General features: G+C 35.2%; 1 protein-coding gene and 1 long non-coding RNA gene across 18 annotated transcripts in view; both read right to left on the reverse strand.

Moving 5' to 3' along the window:
• NRG1 (neuregulin 1) overlaps positions 1 to 21454 on the reverse strand; it is a 1128933-nt gene that overhangs the window by 46694 nt on the left and 1060785 nt on the right. The gene's annotated exons all lie outside the window — the stretch shown is intronic.
• On the reverse strand, positions 14154 to 19516 carry LOC116558160. Its single transcript, XR_004271886.1, has 2 exons — positions 18675 to 19516; positions 14154 to 18615 (listed from the first exon to the last, which is right to left on the reverse strand). It is a non-coding gene; the product is annotated as an uncharacterized LOC116558160 (long non-coding RNA).

The raw sequence follows: 21454 nt of genomic DNA on the forward strand, positions 1-21454 counted from the left end.
CCTGTTTCCCTTGAACGAATTAGTCCTCACCCACAGCTTTTAGGACTATTCTTTATGAGTTACTTACAGAAAATTTAACTAAATAACTCTACGTCATTGTTTAATAAAATATGCACATTTAAAACATTTTAAATGTTTGAATATTAAACTGCTAATCACTAAAAATTACTTTTTTAACCTTACCTGTAGTAGCTTCAATGCTTATGTATTTAGAAATCTGCATACTTTCTTGCTCTTTGATGTCCAGTTAAAGAATTCTGAAATTATTATTCTTGCTCCGAATATAGCTCCTTTACAATTAGGTACAATGAGCAGACAGAGCTCCTACTGGGGAAAGATGCTTAGGTGGCTCCTGAAGATGAAGCTCTAGAGCAGAAGCTGAGCAGAAAGAGCTGTGCCACCTAAGGCAGCTTCTCTAGGTGCCAAGGGAATGATAGGTGGAGTCATTAGTTTTCCAAAAGAAAGGTTCCGAGTCAGGCTCAGAACTGTGGATGCCTTGTCATTCTGGGTTGGCATTTTTTCCTGAGAAGTCATTCAATCCTTTGCTGAATAGCAAATACGTACTTGAAAAGGAAAGAAAGTGACCAGAGGAGATCAAAGAAAACCTGCATAGAGTTGGAGGTTCCCAGAGCCAATATAGTGACTGGAAGTAACATATCATCTCTCTTGACCTCTCCTTGACTGAACTCTGCTCAAGAAACAAAAAGGGAAGCCAGGGAGAATTCTCAGGAGACCATTAATGGAATCAGGACTTTCTAAAGCAGAATTAGGGCATCCAACCCCATGGAGCTCAGGACTTAGCTAATACGCTGGGAGCACTTAGAGGTTTGTAGACTTCTTACAAGGTGACACTTTGTCCAAAGAACAAGTTGACACCAAGGGCCAATGGAGATTAACTGGTTTAACTGATGAACCTGGGCTTTGGCGTGGCTCAAACACATGCAGAATGATAGGACTATCAAGGATCTTAGCACATGTATAGTTGATCCTATATATTTAAGGAGCATACAGATCATCTCAAAAGTATAGTTCTGCAACCTTTAATAAAATACCTCTAGCTAAGAATTCACAAAAGTGCACAGGTGAAGGCTTGCCCAAGGTCACATAAATGAATTAGAAAATGCTTCCTAAAGTGGATAAGATTCCTCTCTCCCTTACAAGCTCTCTGGGCAGACCCTGATATTATTTCTTCCTATTCAGCAGAATGAAAAGTGACCTTTGGGTGTTTCTCCTCGTAAAACAAAATTATAATTTTTGTTGTAACACTGATCTCATTTGTAGCTAAACAGAAAGCAGATTCTAAGTTCCCAGCAGTTGCTGAGCAAATGATTTGGTGTCATTAGACAGTGTTATCCTTAGAAAAATAAGATTGCCAGGAAAGGTTATTTTTCAAACCTACAAGTTGCTGTTTTTTTCTTTTTTTCAGACAGAGCGTTTTACTCATAACACAGTCTAATCATCCTAAGTCTACCATTTCTTAAGAGAAACATCTCAATGATACAAATACCTTGGAGGATGTCATAGCTTTTCCAAAGAAGAAGAAAAGTATCTTCCCACAGTGGATAACTGACTAAATGGAGTTACAAGAAAGGTACATTTTCTTCTTCACAAAGCCGATAATCTTTTCTTACCTAAGAAGCCAACTCCAGAAACACAGTTTTGCTATATATTTTCTACTAATCACTGACAGTTTTATATGTGTATAAAATTTCCATAGCTGGGAGTCCACAAACTTTCAAGCTGTCCCTTGAATCTTTTTCCATCAATACTTAGATTCTAAAGGAGCAGAATCCGTCTAGCCTGCAAAGCAAATATCAGCAGTCTATTTGACTGTCTTAATTTGGTATATTTATAGATCTCACCAGGCTAAATGTAGAAAGCACACATTCTTTACTATACTCTGCATTTTCTACCAGGATCATTTTGGGTGGAAGAAGGTCATGCCAATGTAGAAAATGTTAACCTGTCAGGTTCCAAACTAGTCAAGTCTTCAGCACCAAACAAAACAAGTCAAAACAAAGAGGGCTGAACACCCAACAAGAATCAAGGATTCAGTTACTCAAGAAGCTACTGAAATTACCATGTGACATTTAATGACATAGGCCAATTAATTCCTCAATTAAGCCCATTTAGAAATGAAAGTAGATGAAAGGTCAAAAGAAATAAATCATAAGGTAAATTCATTATTTTACTCAACACATTTTAAAAAATACCATGGGCCATCAGCAAATAAAAGCCATATGGTCATTTCAATGGATACTGAATCAACCTTTGATGAAATTAGAAAGCCAATTTTTAAAAAAACTATTAAGTATAATCCTTAAAAATCAAACCTGAATTTAATCAAAAACCCAATTACATGTAACCTACAGGAACTAAATTAAGTGGTATCAGAGGGGATGCAATAAAACCCAGAGAACTTTTCAGGACAAATAACTTTTCTTAAATAAATAAATAAATAAATATGGAAAAAAGAGACACAGGGAGCTAGAGCTAGAATCAAACAAAGAGTGAAAAAAGAAGAAAGATTCAAAAGATCAACACTTAAAAGAGTGTTAAGAAATATAGCAACCAATCACAATGTTTGCAAATCTCATTTAGATCCTGATTCAAACAGCTATAAATGTAGGAATTCTGATCATGGATTAGACAATGAATAATAATGTTCAGGGATAATCATTAATTTTTATGTTTGTCAAATATGTTATGGCTATATTTAAAAAGAGAAGAGTCCTTATCTTTTAGAGATACTGAAATATTTATACGTTAAATGATAAGATGTCTGGGATTTGCTACAAAATAGTAAGAGCGGAGGGAAATGACTGGGATTAAGCTGAAACAAAACTGAGAGTTGCTGAAGTGGTGATGGCTACATGGAGATTCATTACACAATCCTTTGTATTTTCAGGTTTTTAATATGCATGTTTAAATGGATATTATATATATACTTGTTTAAATATATGCTTACATTTATATTTAAAATTTAAAAATGCAAAATATAATGATTTTAGGTTTTTCCAAACATGTCTATACTGTACAACTAGAATGATATTCTGTATCATTTAAAGACATCTGCTCTTAGCTAATAATCTAAATGATCCTTAACACTGAAACTCTAGGGGAGAATTCCGTGAATGTCAAGGACAAGTAAAGGATATTGACTATCGGTGCTACTATTCAGCATTGCTCTTCATGTTCTAACCAATGCAATAAGGCAGGAATTTAAAAATTATGATATAACTTTAGAAAATGAGAAGACAAAATAATCATTATCTGAAGACAATATGGTTGGATAGCAGTAGTAACTATCAAAAAAACCCAGTGAAATTATGTGATCATATTCACAGGAGCAACAGAAAATATCAATTAGTTAGGTCAGTCAGATATGAATCTAACAATAAATATGAAGAATGGGAAATACATTAAAAGAGTCATATATTAAGAAGGTGAATTCGGCCCATGGTTGTAGGAGAAGAAGGCATTCCACTAAAGGGAAAAAAACAAATAAATGTGGACGTAAGAAAATAAATGTCACGTTTGGTGGTGAAAGGCAGCAGTTCAGTTTGACTAGGATATGGATTATAGATACGGAGGTGAAGTTAATGAAGCTATAAAATAATAATTTTCTTCTCCATACCAGAGAATACTTATCTTTTCCATGCCAGAGAAGCCCTTGATAACCTGGTTGTAATTAATGTTTAAGATGCAGACCATGAAGAGAATTAGGCTTTTGAATAGGGCCAAAATTAATAAAATTAATGGTCTATTCTACAGCCTTTGAAAGGGGAGAAAATGTAGATCAGGAGACTAGTGAACGGGGTGAGGGTAGAAGAGGGTTTGAGGATAACAGTGTTCGAAAGATAATGATGAAAAAAGAATAGGGCTCACATTCAGGAAATAACACTACTTTATATTTATATACAGTAAAATTTGAGAAGCACTAACTGCTGGAGTTCCTTTGTATTTCACACCTTGTACTGCACCTCTTTCTAAGGCATTCAGACTGCTTATCACACATTTTCTCATTACTTTTCCCACAATCTAGGAAACAGTCATCATGTTAACAGAGGAACCGAGGCCCATTTTCAATATTCAATACTCATTGGTAAAACCAAAATGTCTGTTACAGCTGAAGCTGTCACTGTGCTTTCTGAATCTCACTGTACCACGTCTGTTGATACAAAGGATCCCATTAAGAATGGACAATACCATAATTGGGCTGAAATGATATGTTTTTACACAGATGATGAAGGCAGTGATGTGCCTAGGAGTTATAGAAGCATTTTCGCTCCAGGAAATGATTTCTGAAAAATGTTTTAAAAAATCTAAACTTTCAGTACTTTGCAGCAAGAAGGCTCTCTAAAAGTGCAGCAAAAAATGGTTCCAGGATTTAGACACAATCTTCCAAGTGTTTCGGGTTTGAGCCAGGCCTCTTTGAATAGTGGCTCTGCAGGCAAGAAGCCTGACTAACATTCCTCAGAATGTCGCACGTGCGGTTTGAAACGCGCCTCTCTAAAACCCCAGACTGCACATTGCTATATACCATTTAGCCAAATTATTGCAGTTCTGTGTTTGTGTGATGGTTGTGGACATAAATAGCCAGTTTATGTTTCCAGGAGCACAACATTTTCCTCACTGAGGCCAAAAATTGCTGCATATAAAGCAATGAAGTAGTAAAAGCATGTTTGAGCATATGAATCTTGCTCCATAACACTTGGCTAATTTCAGTCCATATATTTTCCCACAACTCCCAGGAGTTCCTTGTTCCCAAGTTCGTGATCAGAGTAGCAAAACATCTCTCCCTGTAATATGATGTGTTATTAAATATATATCTGCAGTTTTTAGGTTTCCAGTACAAATTCTATAGTAACCAAATAACACATGAAAATCTAACTTTTTTCAATACTGTATGTCATTTCACTCCTGACCAACCTGAACAGGAACAAAACAACGTTTCAAAAAAACAGATAATTTTAAGTGCTTTACTTAAAGAAAATGGCTGCCTTTTTTTCTTGCCCCTCACCCAACCCCAGGACTAGCAGGCCGTAATAGTTCTTGTTTCTCTAAAGAGAATATACATTTGAGGTCAGAGAAAGAAGCCATGGGGCGGTAGTACTACTGCATATTCTGTGTCTTTACGGGAACAGGGCCAAAATGATAAATTAACTTTACGTTATACCTAAAGATGCCCTCCCTAAAACCCTGTGCTTTTTCTTTCCTTTTTTTTTTTTTTAAATTTTTGGGGCTCCACATTCAAACCTAACAAGCACCTGTTCTTCTACGGCTGGCTTTCAAGCTTGTTGTTCAATGGGAAGACAGCAAACAGGTGTGTACACTCCTTTTCTACATTACATAATATTTTTTAAAAAACGGGAGTTCTGCGTTCTATTATCATCATCTGGCCTTGCTGCTATGCACATACACACACCCATGCACACATACATACACACACACACACACACACACACACACACACACACCATGCAGTTGTTAGAAAAATCTAATGGAAATCATGTTGGTCATGTTTAGACCAAAAAACGGCATGTGGAAGATGATCATAAAAAGAAAAGTGGAGGAGAGGTCAGGGCCTTATCTCAGCCTGCCTGGCTAAATTCCCTGAATCATCAGACACAAGGAATATTAAGGAGGTCCATACTTAGGACCTTAGTTATAATTTATTAGTTTTTTCCTGGTAGCACTGTATCTACCCATGTCTATGGGCTAATAAAACACTTCCATCTCCTGGAGCTGTAATAACTCAGAATGACTGAGGTCTTCCCCCTCTTCTCTTAAAACATAAAGCATTTTTGTAGGCACTGCAAGCATGTGTTTAACACAGGTCTCTGCTCTTTCCATCCATTACTACAAAGCCACCTAAAAATCAAAGCATTCAAAACCAAATGCTAGGCTGTGTCCATTCTTCCCATTCAGTTCCTCATACTTCCACGCAGTTCCTGGAGAATAGTCAAAGTCTTCAGTTGAGATTTGCCATTTACTCAAAAGCTTTCAAAAAGCAGAACACTTTGCAATATGAAATATGTATAGCAGGAATTTGCATTTCCAGTTCTGCTTAAATAGGCATAGCCAACACCTAGTGAGGCACGTTCTAATTCAATAACCACAGAATCCAGTGACTCCCATAATGGAAAGACGTGTGCAGGAGTTACACTTCTGAACCCCAGCAAGGGAAGAGTTCACAGACGACAGGCTGGCTGTACTGATGGCTTGCCAGGAAAACAAGACCTTGCTAAGAAGAAGAAACCAGACCTCTGATCCTATTCTTTAAAAAGGCCTGATATATTCATAGCTTTTCCCATATGAAATCCTTACTTCTGAACATTTTTTAAATACGGAATACTTTTGTTGAAAGAGTCAGAGACTTTTCTTGGTTTCACACCTTTTTGGTGTATTGGAGTTTCAATCACAGGGATGGCTTTGTCTCTCAACAGATATCAGTCACACGTGGAAGACCTTTTCTGTACAGATGCTCCCATCATCTCCTCATGCCTTTCATGCTTAGCATTAAGGAATATTAAGGAGGTCCATACATAGGGCCTTAGTTATTTTATTAGTTTTTTTTCCTGGTAGCACAGTAAAAACTGATGCTTGGATTTTCCTCCAAGTCTGAAAACCTGAGGGAAGTGAGTCATTGTTCTACTGACTTGAGGTCACACAAGTCCTACGAATTCAATGGTAATAGTTCAAAAGGATCTTAGTTACCGGAGACATGTTATACAAATTCAGCAATCCAGTTGGGTGTAGAGGCTCATACCTGTCATCCCAGCACTCTGGGCTGAGGCGGAAGGATGGCATGAGCCCAGGGGTTCAAGACAAGCCTGGGCAACCCAGCAAGGTCCTGTCTCTACACAAATTTAAAAAATTAGCTGAGCATGGTGGTGCTTCCCTGTGGTCCCAGTTACTTGGGAAACCGAGATCTAGGAGTTCAAGGTTAGAGTGAGTCATGTTTGTGCCACTACACTCCAGCCTGGGCAACAACAGAGCAAGATCCTGTCTTAAATCAGCAATCCTTCATGCTGCTTTTCATAAAAAGGTTATTAAAATCTGTCAAATGACTACATGGGTCTATCATGACCACTGAGTCTGGCCTGAGGCTCATGCTTAGGGAGTGAATGCTCCACTTGCCAAAGTACCATGCATGCATGCACTTGCACTTGTGCATGTGTGTTTGTGTGTATGTGCACATGTGCATTTGTGTGTGCATGCCTGTGATCAGGGCTTTCCTTTCCTTGAAAAATCAAAATGCATTCTGTCACCCATTGACTGAAAGGCTGATTTTTTTTCTGTAGTTTTCTATAGAAGAAATGATCAGAAACTGCAGGATTCACTGATAAATAAGTATGTAGGTTACTCTGTGCTTAATTATATCTCATGACTCCTGTTATCAAAGCTCTTTTCCTATAGTCAGGAAAGTGTCCAAGACATCTCATTAATTTTCCCCCATTTGTATTGTCTAGATTCTTGCTTGTTTTCAGTCTAATCAATTGATAGCAGTAGTCCGTCTTGAAGCCAAATATAATTTTAGGCAGACTAAATATCAATTGATTCATTAGTTAACAATACTATTAAAATACATCATCATCATTCTTTAACATTTAAAAACATACCATTTTATCCTTTGCTCTATTTAAGTCTTTAAACACCTACTTGGCCATTTTGTTCATTTGTCTGTTTTCATTTTCTAGAACATAACACCATTTCATCTGTCAATTATTTTCACTGTAAATGACTACTACAAAGATAAACAAGCAGAACACATGGATAAAACAGAATGGAAATGACAAATGCATTCAGAGTGTCAAAATATTTCTTCTTGGCTGGGTGTGGTGGCTCCCACCTATAATCCCTGCACTTTGGGAGGCCAAGGCAGTTGGATCACTTCAGGTTAGGAGTTTGAGACCAGCCTGGCCAACATGGTGAAACCCCATCCCTACCAAAAATACATAAATTAGCTGGGCATGGTGGTGTATGCCTGTAATCAGCTACCTGGGAGGCTGAGGCAGGAGAATTGCCTCAACCAGAGAGGCAGAGGTAGCAGTGAGCTGAGATTCCACCACTGAACTCCAGACTGGGCAACAGAGTAAGACTCCATCTCAAATATATATATATATATATATATATACACACACACATATTTTATATATATATATAAAATATATATATATGTATATTTCTTTTAAAGTTGAAACAGGCATGGGCAAACCCACAGTAATATCCAGAGAAAACAGAAAATTCAGTCCACACTTTTTTTTTTAAACTTACTCATGAATTATTGGACAGAAAGTTAACAACAAAAAAATCTGATGGTGGATGTATGGGAGAAAAGGAGAGAGGAGACGGGATTTTGGCTTTGTGAAAATTCAGCATTTCTTAGAATTTAGACAATGAATTTGAAATTCAATTTAATTAGGAAGGCTTAGGATGCCACTTTTGTAAGGTAAATAAAGCTATAATGCCCTTCAGGGGCTAAAGTCAGATAGTCACAGGATATTTTACCGAAACGAGAAGGATTTTTGATGCACAGGGCTTGTTACTTGTCTTAGTTTGTTCCTTCTTTTTGAATGTACCATTTTCTTGGGTTGACACTCTGGCAGCTGCTGCAATTTATGGTAAAGTCTAGCTTCAAATCCTGATGTGAAGTTGGAGCTTCCTACATAGGACTATTATAGCAGCAATATGGCAACAAAGGAACTTAATTGATAAGTCTAATGAAATTTAATCTGTTAAGTGGTCCATGTGATCTATGTTGCTGGAATCACTTTCTAGAGACAGGTACACTAACTATATACACAAAGGTCAAAAGAGAAAAGATGACTGAGCTAGGAATTGAGTCACGTGGCCTTTTGATTTGTGGGACCAGTGCTTCAGGCTCAACATAACAAAACTGACCACTTTCACAACCCTGAGAGATGAGTCATGAACGATCCAGTTCTAGAGATAAGAGATATAGCTGAATTAATAAAATTTTGGCTGTATTTTACAAGCTCTATGACTAGGCATAGCATGAGGTCAGTACAAAGTTCCAACCATGTTTAGATCAGAGAATCACTAGAGCAGAGGTCCAAACAGAAGAAATCCATCATCATCACAGTAATGGTAGGAAAAATATCACACATGGAACCAAAATCTTAACCATAACTACCCTAAAAATCATCAGGAGGATTTCAGAATCAAAGTAACAAAAAGGACATACCCTCAATGCTTAGCTAAACTTTATGACTTAATAAGGTAAAAATGAATGTTTGAAGCTAGATGAGAAGTCATCATTTTAACGAGGTTGACACGGATCTGTACTGATTCCAAAGACAGAATTTTTATGTATAGCATTTCTAATTCTTCAGGCATAATTTATAATAAGAGACAAGTTCCTTAAAATTTATTTAAAGATTGAATAACATGTGCTGTTGCTGCCAAATGGGAGGAGACATACAAAATTCCCCCTCACTTTTCACTCGATCCCTACTTATGACTCCTTTAACTTAAAAAAAAGAAGTATCAAATATTCCTGCTTACCATTACATGTAAGGCTAGTAGACTCTTTATTGAAATTTCCACAAAATACAGCATCCAAAAGTGGAAATTAAATTTGAAAGTAAAGAAAGGCATAACAAATTGAATTGAATTATCATTACCTGTGATAAACACTTTTCTGTCCCAGAAACATGAACATCAGAGTGACTGTCTGGATTCTTTCACATGCTAGAATTGATGCCTAAAAAACACTGTTTGGGATATGATTTCTACAAAGTACAGAGAGACTGAACCATCAAAGCCATTATTGGCTCAAGGAAGAAAATGTAAGGGAAAGGGCCATGTCAGACTTATTACCTATGCAGGCTTACACTGTCATCCATTATCCAACTTACTGGGTGTGAAATGCTAAAAGCAGAACTAAGATTCTGGGACTACCACTCTGTTGCTTTTTGTATTATTGAAGAAAAAAATGTATTCATTCTTTACAGTCATATTTATAGAATGAGTCATCATCAATTATATATCAATATAGTTGAAAGTAAAACATCACAGAGCACTTTAAATGTGCTCACAACTACCATTTCTACTGAGCCTGCTATTTATCATGTTCTGGTTATAGGTGATCTTCAAGGTAGGTCAAGAGGGAAGAACTGGAGAAATGAGACCCAAAGAAAGAAAGACATTTTGTAATTGCAAAAATGAAGGCGTGCTCTGGATAGCATGTTTGGTTCTTAAACATCTTCTTTCCCCTTTGTAGTACAACAACTTCATAGTGTAACTTTATAGCATAACTTGATAATGTAACAATCATTTCTTACAGTAATCTTGTCTTTTGAAGTAGAAATCATGTTTACCGAGGCCAGTCGGTGCCTGGCATTGATAATGTTAGCTGGGCATTGTGAAGGTATGTCTTTGCTTCTCTTCTTTCTTGTTCCCTTTTTTTGGAGAAGAGATGAATGCATGTAAAATTCAAGAGTTATCTGTATAGTAAAGCATGAAAATTCTCAGCTAAAACAAGATAAACTGACATTCATTAAATATCTACTATGTGCCAGACATTCTAGCATTTTAACGCCTTTAGTCCTTACAATAATACTAAGAAACAGGAATCACTTTGTCTTTCTCACAGTTGAAAAATACTGAGGCTGAAGAAAGTTAAATGGCATGCCTTTGTTCTCAAAATAATAAAGAGGAAATCCAAGGCAGGTTACGCTAAGCCCATAATATAGCCATTGAAATATTCTGCCCTGCAATGCCTCTTTTATTCCAAAACTATATACATCACCTTGTAGTTAAAAACCAACAAACAAGACCATTAGAGAAGCCATATTCTTCTATTTCCTAGCAAGCATCACTTCTGAATATTTCTCTAAGTTTACAAACTATATTGTCAGGGAATGCGACTTAAAATATTACTTTTAGGTTGTGCATTCTTAGCAGAAGGAAGAAGGCTAATGTTTGTCAAATTGATGCTATTTTAGTCTTGACTCCTGGAAAATGCTCAGTCAACATTATCTAGTTTTCTGTTGTCTGTTTTAGAATAAAATGGTTATAATTTTTTTGTTAAGCTTTCCTAAGCACTAGAAAACCAACCTGATTTGAAGAGTTAGACTAAATTAGAATAGGAAAGTTATCAGATTTTCAATGATGTGACCACACAGTGCTGGAGTGTTATAAGGGATTTTATTTAACCTCCATTCAGATTATCATCATTTTCCTTTTAAAAAATATTTTTTAAAAAACAACCTAATTTCCATTTAGTTTGTAAAGCTAGGAAAAAAAAAAGTTAGAAAAGAATACATACTTTACTTTTTTTATAAGACAAAAGTAAGAGAAATGCATAAACATAAAAATGCACATACAAATATAAATATGCTGAGTTATAAACATCATCAGGGAGTTACAGCATCAGGAACTATTCCAAGTGAAATGCTAAATTTAGTTGTGATGCGTGTGCAATATTTAATATTTGCATAAGATTTCCAATTGACCTCAATGCAACATTAATACCACTAGATCCTTTAAAAGCTGATTGTAAGCAGCAAAGAGATAAGGAGAAAAGACAAAAAAAAAGTATTTCTGTAAGAAATGGAGATAAATTATATAAAATAAAAAAATTATCTCCAGGGACATTTGATGTTAGGTTCATTTTGTCGACTTCTAATTTTATTTTACCTCTATTTGTATATAATATGCAAATCCCACATAATAAACTCTTAAAAATAAGTCTGATGGTAGCACTCCTTAATTAAAAGTTAATTCCTGACTGTCAAGTAATTTAAATGAGCAACATTTAAAGAAATGGGCTGTTCTAAGTAGTTAACATAAGACATCTTTTGTTTGGTTAAATTACATATGAGGATCATCTAATCAGACTTGCTTTACATAGTTACCCCTAACAAAAATAATGCTAAAAATCAGAGTGCCAGGCATATTTAAAGTGTTTACTAATGGCAAATAACTGCAAAATTGGAAGAAGAATGTAAAATGTGAGTTAATCTGCGTAATTTTCATCAGTCTCTTCAGTACTCCACTGATTTTTACTAAATTTTATTCAACAGACTATGCCAAGCCTTATCTTTACCTATTTAAAATTTGAAATACAGGAAGCATGTTCTTAGGACCTCATATATATATATATATGCGCCAGGCTCATTGCACTCTATCCCAGCACTTTGGGAGGCTGAGGCAGAAGGATTGCTTGGGCCTAGGAGTTCGAGACCAGCCTGGGCAACATAGCAGGACCAGACCCTGTCCCTACAAATAAAAACATTTAAAAATTAGCTGGGCATGGTGGTGCGGGCCCTTAGTCCCAGCTACTTGGGAGGCGGAAGTGAAAGGATCATTTGAGCCCAGGAAATTGAGGCTGCAGTTCACGCCACTGTACTTCAGCTGGGGCAAAAGAGTAAGACCCTGTCTCAAAAAAATAAAAATAAAAATGAATAATAAAATTTGAATATGGCAAGGTAAGTCATGGATTTGTTCAAAGTAAATTAAAGCTATGGAAGAAATCTGAGAATCATAGAACTTTCTATTTACTTCTGTGATAAGAGAGCTGAGGCACATGGCAAAAATGTTATATAGTTTTTACCTATAATTACATATGAGAGGCGTGACTAAAATATTGAACTTTGCAGTTTCAAATGCACCATTAACATTTTTCACTTAGGCTTCTTTGTTTCCTAAAAATAAGCAGTCAATGTTGAGTAGAAATGTCAAGGAATCAATAAAAAGTAATTAGGAAGAGTGTTTAATGTCCTTGAGAAAAGCTTTGAGGGCAAAAAGGGAAGCTTCAGCTTAGTGAACAGTCAACAGTCTTATATTTTCTTCCATAATAAGAAGAAAGGCAATAATTTAAATTATTTTTTTAAGAAAAATAAAACATAGAAATGTCAAGCGTCACCCTGGGCCATATTGCAGTTAATGTGCTTACTTTCCATCATAAAAATCCACAAGTGAAGGCTGTCCCAGAGTACTGACTCCTGTAGGAAGTTAGTGTTAGATATACCCATGTGTGATATCAAGCCAGAGAAGGAACCCTTGTGCTAACACTCAGTTGCTTTAGCTAACCATTCCTGTCATCTTAGAGGAGAGAAACCGGGAGAAAGGAAAGAATTATTGTGTAACTTCAATATGTCAGGGCAAAAATACACTGACATATTGAATCTCATAGTGATCTCATAAAGCTCTTACTAACCTGTAAATTCTATGTTGTTTACCTGCACTTATTAGAAAGTAAACAGTATCTCAGACAGATTAGGGAGTTTGCCAAGACCCTACAGATGGAGAATAGCAGAGTTAAGATTCAAACTCAGACCTCTGACCACAAAGTCCCTACTAAAATGTCTTACGTATTTTCGATGGAGGTTTTTATTATTTTGAGGGCTAAGGACTCCTTTCAGAATCTGGGGAAAGCTATAAATTTTTGTTTACATGCACTTACAAATACCAAGCATACAATTTTGGAGTTTCATGGACCCCCCTTTTCTAAAGCCAATTCAAGTTAAGAATTCTTTATGGGAGGTCTGGCTCTAAATGACCTTTGGCATCTTCCATAATTTAGAATACTCAATAACATGATTCCATTAGCGATAAGACTAAAAGCTGTTTCCCTCTATTCATTATTTTATTTGCTTTGTTTCAGAGGCCTTTTTCAATAATCTATTTATTTCAGAAATAGGACATTTAAGAACATCACCAAAATTATTCAGATCATGACAAGATAATATAAATTAGGAAAGGAAAACTTAATTAGGAGTCTTTGGGATTATTTTAAGTATAATAAGGATGATTTAACCTTAAGGACTTTATTACAAATGCTGTCACTATTATTTTACAGATTACTTATAATAAAGGAATATTTTATTTCAATATTCAGATTTACATGTTTTACAGATTACTTATGATTATAAAGAAATGTTTTATTTAAAAGGTATCCCTGTAGATTTTTTAAAAACTCAAATATTTCATACCTATAACTTCAGAAGCTGGTGGGAGGATGAGGGCAGACAGAAAGAGAGTCTCTAATTTTTTCCTTTTTATTGAGAGAACAAAGATGCTTACCAGTCCTAAATATTCTTATTTTTCAAGTTTGGACTAGCATTATTTAATACAGAAGCCCAATTTTTTGAAAGAAAACTGCACTAACTTATTTTTTTTTTAAGTACATTCCTTCTGAAAAAAATCCCAAAATGCCACAAACCAATTAGATGTATTTTTATTTGTTTGCAGAGTGAACAGCCTCAAACACACCAGGAAACTGTACCTAAATCTTTTTTATAGTATTGTATTTAATAGGAAATTCCAAGTTGAATGATTATAACATTAAATACAAAAACCCACTCAATATAACTGTAAATACCTGGCATGAAATATAACTGTGCCATTGCTGAATAGTTAAGGGTAATGGTTTATTTCATATTAAATTTGAAACAATCTCTGACTATCCTTTCCTTCTACCCTCAATTGCTCTGGAAACAGTTATGAAAAAGCATTTTCTATAGTGACGTTTTTTCCCTTCTATCTTTCTCTCAAGAGTACGACAAAAGATTTTAAAGAAAATCTCACTTTTAAGTTTGTACAATATTATCATTGTAGGACATTATTACCACTGATTTTAGGTAATATGCTGTTACGACTACTGTGTTGTTATTATTGCTAATCAATGTAAACATTACAATGCATTTTTATTTTATAGAAATGGAATGGCAAGTCTGCTATATCTAAAAATTGGTTATGAATTACTCTAATTATCTGAATTAAAAGCATCATTTATCAAGTGATGAATAAGATTGCATCCCAGCACAAAACATATTTTTCTTTAAAAGGTATTGTTTTGAAATAAATCTCTACAAATAGATTTATTTTTACTTCTTTAGAATATTCAGATGAAGTTTTTAAAAATAAACAAACTGGTTTTATAATAGGACCTGGTAAACTTCTAAATAATTTGAATTATATTAACTCTGAAAATTAAATAAAATTTAACTGAAAAGAAAGACTCATTTCTAAAGCTTTCTTTCTATTGAAGTCCCTATTCCATAGGAGTAATTTCGACTATATATTTTAATGACCAGTGGAGTCAAAGTATCCAAGTGTGGCTAATATTTGGTGAAATATTATTTGAGAAAATTTAAAATTCTGAAAGAAAACCACCATTCCTTTTTTATGATCTCAATCATCAGGTCTCAGGGACTATTATAAAGGAATTTAAAAAATTTGAGTAGCTGCAGTATTTGTCATATTTAGAGGTTAACATTGCCAAGTGAAATTCTTGGTCAAATATTCCTTAAAATAAATGCCATATTATAATTCTAGAGTCTTGTAAAATTATACACACACACACACACACACACACACACACACACCCTATATATACCCATACACTTCTTAAAGTTCTTAGTTCTCAAGTTTAACTTAGAAAAAAGCTGACTGATCATCATATGCACAGCAAGTCCCATGCCAAAACTATTCCATTTGACTTGGTCTACAGTTTATCACAGCCTCAGATAAATTAATAAAACTGTGTACATTCTTTCTTGTTTGCCTACTCAGATACTTGTAAGTCCCATTTATCTAGCAGTAGAAAAATAAATGAGAGAAGATACAAAATATTCTAATATATCTATGCCTACATCTGATCTGTTTGTAAATATAATTAACATTTGAAAATCCTCTGTAACTCTTTCATCCCTGAGGGGCTTCTCCACGACAGTCACAGACGCTTGGTCTCTAATATACTGCTGTCAGCTCAGATCCATTAGAGACAAAGAATTAGTTTTTGTGAACCTGCCATAGGCATCTAAAACTGGGTTTGGATAATTTTTATCAGTCCAGTTTATCTCATTTAGCTAGATCATCTTTCTGTAAGTAAATTCCTCTCAAGTAGATTAATTTCCTTTAGATCTGGCTGTCTCCCCTCCCTCTGTGTCTTAAAATATGGCCACGATTTTTTAAAAAAAATTTTGTAGAGTCAGTCAAAGATAAAATGGGGAAGCCTTGGTAGGTTGGGCAATTCCTTGTAACTAAAGAAATGAAAGACTTGTTGAGGACATGTAGAAAATGTTTTTCAACAGGACTCACTGCAACGCCAGGTAGGGTTTAACTTCAAACTATTCAAGATTTATCTTCCAACCTCGAAGTTCTATTATTCCAAGGATAGGATTAAACTTTATATACACAAATGATGCTGGTGATTTTGGCTAAACTCAAAAATTTTCATATTTAAACAAGATCTGATATGATTTTTACAGATCACAAAGTGCTACATCTAAGTCTTAATTTCAAGTATCTTGATTCTAATTCATCAACTCTTACCTTGTTCACACTGGGACAGGAAATAAAGAGTAGATCAAGAGGAGATCCCCTCTTAAAGTGAAGAAATACCTAATATCCTTCACAAATTGTCTACTGTACATCTCTACAGCAAACATTTTGCCACTTCAGCACTTTTCGTCAAGTATAGCAGAAGCTACTTAAAAGACATTGTTACTTATCCCGTGCTGATGGCTATTCTTACAAGTTATATTTTATTAAATGTAGTTTTAAAAATTCAAGTGGCTACCAAAGAGTGTTTTTCCATTCAGAATTTTATAAATATATCTAACAATAGAAACAACTCTGCATTTTTTTAAGTCAAACCAATATTTTCAGAGGCCATAAAAAGCATGTCAATGATCGCAAATCTCAAATGACAGGCACTAACGGCATGTTTGTCCCCACAGATTACTAATTTCATTGATGAGACTTTCTATAGCTTTTATTGGCCATCAGCAGATGAATGGGGGTAGGGGGAGCTAAATGTACCAGGACCAATAAAACCTGCCTGTACATGATAAATATAATCTTGTTTGCACTATGACTTGAGAATTGTTACATTGCAGTGATATTTTTCCAAGAAGGAATACTTGAATGTGATCCATTAATTTCAGGACAGTAGTGACAATAAAGTATGAAATAATGAAATTTGTTGTACAGAAGTGCAGGTAACACTTAGGTATTTTTCTCAAATCGTAAAATTCTTGATCCTTGGGAAACCAGAACTTGCCTTTTAATAGAGGTTTTGAGCTATCCCTTTTGTTTGTTTATCTTGCTGTTGTTCCATTTTAAAATATATGGTTGCTTGTTATTTATTTGTTTAAGTGATGTGCAGGTTAATCTTCCAGTTTATTATATAGAAGTTGTTTCATTTTGTCTTCTGCAAAGCCACTTATGCAATTCAGTAAATCTTAGCCTGATATTATCACTGCTCTTCAAATGAAAATATCCAGATTATAAACTCTTGATAAAAGGATACGATCCTTTTGAAGATTCAACTCTAAGCTCACTTAATCTAGCTCAACAAATCAGTAAAAATTATTCAGGAACCTGTCACACATTTTATTTAATATGCCCCTCCCACCTTTACTGCCTTCCCAGAGGACACTGGAAGATGGGAGACAGAAAGAAGAAATTAAGGAAATGTTCCTTTTAATATATAATTAAAATATACCTTCCATATATAATTCCTCAGTACAATGGCAGGTAGGCAACTAGCAATTTGTTAAATTAACTCATTTCCTGGGACTCATTCTTTGTTACTGAAGGGCTACAGCTCTGTTCTATAAAGAACCACTACTTTGTAAGTGCTTGTTCAGCATATTCCATTTTTGCTGATGGTATCTGAAATTAATCAGTGTGCCAATCTGAGCACACACAAAGGAGTCAGAAAGGGCAGTGACGGCAAAGACCATCTTTAGCAGGAGTCACTGGGGTAGAGGTCTAGTATTTCCCTGGTGAAGCCATCACTTTTTCAAAGATCAATTGTGTTGTAACACCACCTCAATGAAAGCAATAGGTTTCAATCAGTAATTTTCTGAAAATATTCTCAAATTTAAAAACAGGCCATATATTTTAAGTTGTGAACATTTTTATTCCCACTGCTTTGTTAAATTTTCCTGTCTTCATTCCAAATAGTTCATATTCTAAAAGAAGCCATGTCATGGATAAAAATGAAGAATATAACAGGTTTCCAATGTGCTCTAGCCTGTGAGCTGCTGACCAGAAGAAAGAGAATTACATTTCTTTTTCTTTTTTGGAGACAGGGTCTTGCTTTGTCACCCAGGCTGGAGTACAGTGGCACAAACATGGCTCACTGCAGTCCAGCCTGGGTGATAGAGTGAGACCTTGTCTCCAACTTCTTGGCTCAAGTGATCCTCTCACCTCACTTGCAGGAATTATACACTGGAATTGTAATTCTGGGATTATAGGCATGAATATAACCCAATCAAATTATATTCATGCCAGGCTGACTTATATTTTCCCTATCTATCAATTTACAAAAAAAGACATAATGCATTCAGAACTGCCTCTTACTTTTAAAAATCCCTATCAGTACCCAGAATCCTGAAAACAACTGTTTTGGAAGAAGAAAAATAGGTAGAAGTTAAAGAAAGTAATACAATACAATCTTGTCAATGAAAGTCATAAGATTTGTTTATATGTGTTTATGTGGCAGGAACAATTTTTTTTTATTCCAAGTAATAGTACTACTTCAAAGATATACAAATGATATTCAGCTGATTAAGAAAAAAACAAACAAGTTGACTTCACATTTGCCTGCATGAGAAGAACATTTTTTATGAGCTACTATTATTAGGAGAAAAAAGATTGATTTCATTTGATACTGTTATGGATTTTCTGACTTACTTCTAATTTGATTTCTTAGATCCCACTGGAAAAGTCTAAGAATCAGAACAACTGGATTGCTTTGCATGAAACTTACAATAAATACAGCATTATAGCCCAGGTCAAGTATTTGTGAAAAGAAAAATATTAAAAACATCATTAATGAGGTATCTCTACAATATCATAGAACAAAAAAGATCAAAGCATTTCTGCAGTCATTTGGGAAATCAAAAAGATAGGACATTTCAGAACTAATAACATTTATTACAATATTTAGACTCCAAAGGGGTCAATGCAAACCTTTTTCTGACTTATGTTGTTGGTACTCAGCCCCTTATAGGTTCAGTTAAAGAATGTCTGTAGTGTTTCTAGGTCAGAGAATAAGAATACAGAGGTGGGGAACACCCTTATTGTCTTCAAATATTATTCCCGCATCTCTCCCAGTCTTTGACCATGAAAAACACTGTTATGAATGAAATTCAAATATAAAAATACTTCTGTAAACAAATATAATTAAATGCCACCCTGTTAAAACTGTTGATTCATTTAGGTAGACCAACATGAAACCCAATCAAAATTGTCCTCTAGGGTAGCCCTCATTTGCTAACTTTTATGCTTCCCTGTATTATTGTTGAAAAACCCAGCCATTAGAGAGAAGAAAGAATACAAGACAAAAATGGGACTCTAAGACAAATATAAACAGTCTAAATAGCCTTATCATTCACTTCATTTTCTTGATTCCTTCCTTCCTCAAGTTTCAAAAAGTGACTGACAATTTTGCAAATGAAAAGTGAAAATTCAGGACTGGCATGGTGGCTCACACCTGTAATCTCAGCACTTTGGGAGGCTGAGGCAGGCAGATCACTTGAGGTCAGAAATTTGAGATCAGGCTGGCCAACATGGTGAGACCCTGTCTCTTCTAAAAATACAAAAATTAGCCAGGTGTGGATTGTATGCACCTGTAATCCCAGCCACTCAGGAGTCTGAGGCAGAAGAATCACCTGAACCCAGGAGGAGGAGGTTGTAGTTAGCCAAGACTGCACCACTGTACTCCAGCCTAGGTGATACGGTGAGACTCTGCCTCAAAAAAAGAAAAACAAAACAAAAAACATAGTAATTTTGACAGCAGCATCACACATTAATCCATTCTCCTTTAAAAACTAATCTCTACCAACATAAATGCCCAAACATGAGTTGCTGTTTATTTAAGAAGATTCACTTGATTTTCATACAGGTATGATTTTATGTGTGACCATTAGGCATATGTGAACACTGACACATCTCCCAGGCATAGCCTTTTAGAAGAACACACATTTTTCCACCAGCTTCTTCAGAGAAACACATGAGAGTGATGTCCTATAGTCATTTTTTCAGATGTGGGCAGTCTCCAGTCAATGCCTTAAAGATAGCACTCAGGATACAGTTTCCTAAAACATCCATTTCCTATTGATTTTTTTTGTTATAAATGACTTGCATTCCCAGGACAGGAAAAAGAATTCAAAGATTTTCCATTTCTGATATTTAGTATGTGAGTCAAGTCTTAAAGATGAGAAGTTGTTAGTTTTATAAAAAGAGTCATCTGAGAAGGATACTTGATTACTAGAAAAAGAGAAAATACAATTCCGAGCACTTTGATTTATCTTGTGATGAAATCTTAAGGAAAAATCACTTTTGTGATCTCACAATCCTGGTATCCATTGCCAGTTTATGGACTTTCAAATGTACTTGGGAGAGTTTCAGTTTAAGGGGGTTCCTTATACACCAAGGTGTACCGTTCACGTTTTCTTTTTGTTCAAGCAAATGAATGTTAGATAGTTAAAATATCTTAAATTGTTCATGGAATAAATCAGGATGAAATAACAGAAATAAATTAGAAAGTGATAACTGATCTATAATTTATACTTTTCTGCATTTATTTTTGTCAAGTTTAGAAAAGTAAATCATCTTTTAGTTGAACACATTCACTTTGGTTGACAGCTTGGCCTACTTCAAAATACATTTTAGTAACAGGATCAGGAGTTTGGTAAGATATGAAAACCTTTTGAAAAATGCAGGCTTATTCACATTGAAGGCCACACAATTAATATTTAAAAATCGCCTTCAAATATGCTGGCCCCATAGTCTTCATGCCCCTCTATCACTGAGTTGTTATTCTCCTGGGAGAGTGATGCCAGGCTTTTTAATAATGAACACTGGGCAATTACTGGCAAGTCATCATTTCAACATTCTTGGGTCTTAATTTTGACATGTGGAATGAATGTCACAGTCATAAGGAAAAAAAATAGTTCAGATTTCTTGAAAGCAAAGGACGTCTGACTTAACAAAAAGTCTGAACTTGCAGGTTTTCTAAAAAGATATTGAATTATTACTGTACTTACACAGTAAATACGTCAGGATATATATATACGTTCTTTGATCCTTCTTGGAAAATAGAGCAGATGAGGATAGCAGCACAATGCTACTTACAAAAACCAGGGTGCTCTGAGAACATGAACAGGACCAGATTTCTGGAAAGTTGCAAAAGGGTTCTAGAAGAAGTACTATTATTATTATTATTATTATTTTTTTTTTTTTTTTTTTTTTTTTTTTTTTGAGACGGTGTCTTGCTCTGTCGCCAGGCTGGAGCACAGTGGCGCAGTTTCCGCTCACTGCAACCTCCATCTCCTGGGTTCAAGCGATTCTTCCGCCTCAGCCTCCTGAGTAGCTGGGACTACAGGCGCGTGCCACCACACCCGGCTAATTTTTCTATTTTTAGTAGAGACGGGGTTTCATCACCGCAAGAACGGTCTCGATCTCT

Source organism: Sapajus apella, unplaced genomic scaffold (genome assembly GCF_009761245.1).
Source record: "Sapajus apella isolate SASKATOON/1434 unplaced genomic scaffold, GSC_monkey_1.0 scaffold21, whole genome shotgun sequence".
NCBI lineage: Eukaryota > Metazoa > Chordata > Mammalia > Primates > Cebidae > Sapajus > Sapajus apella.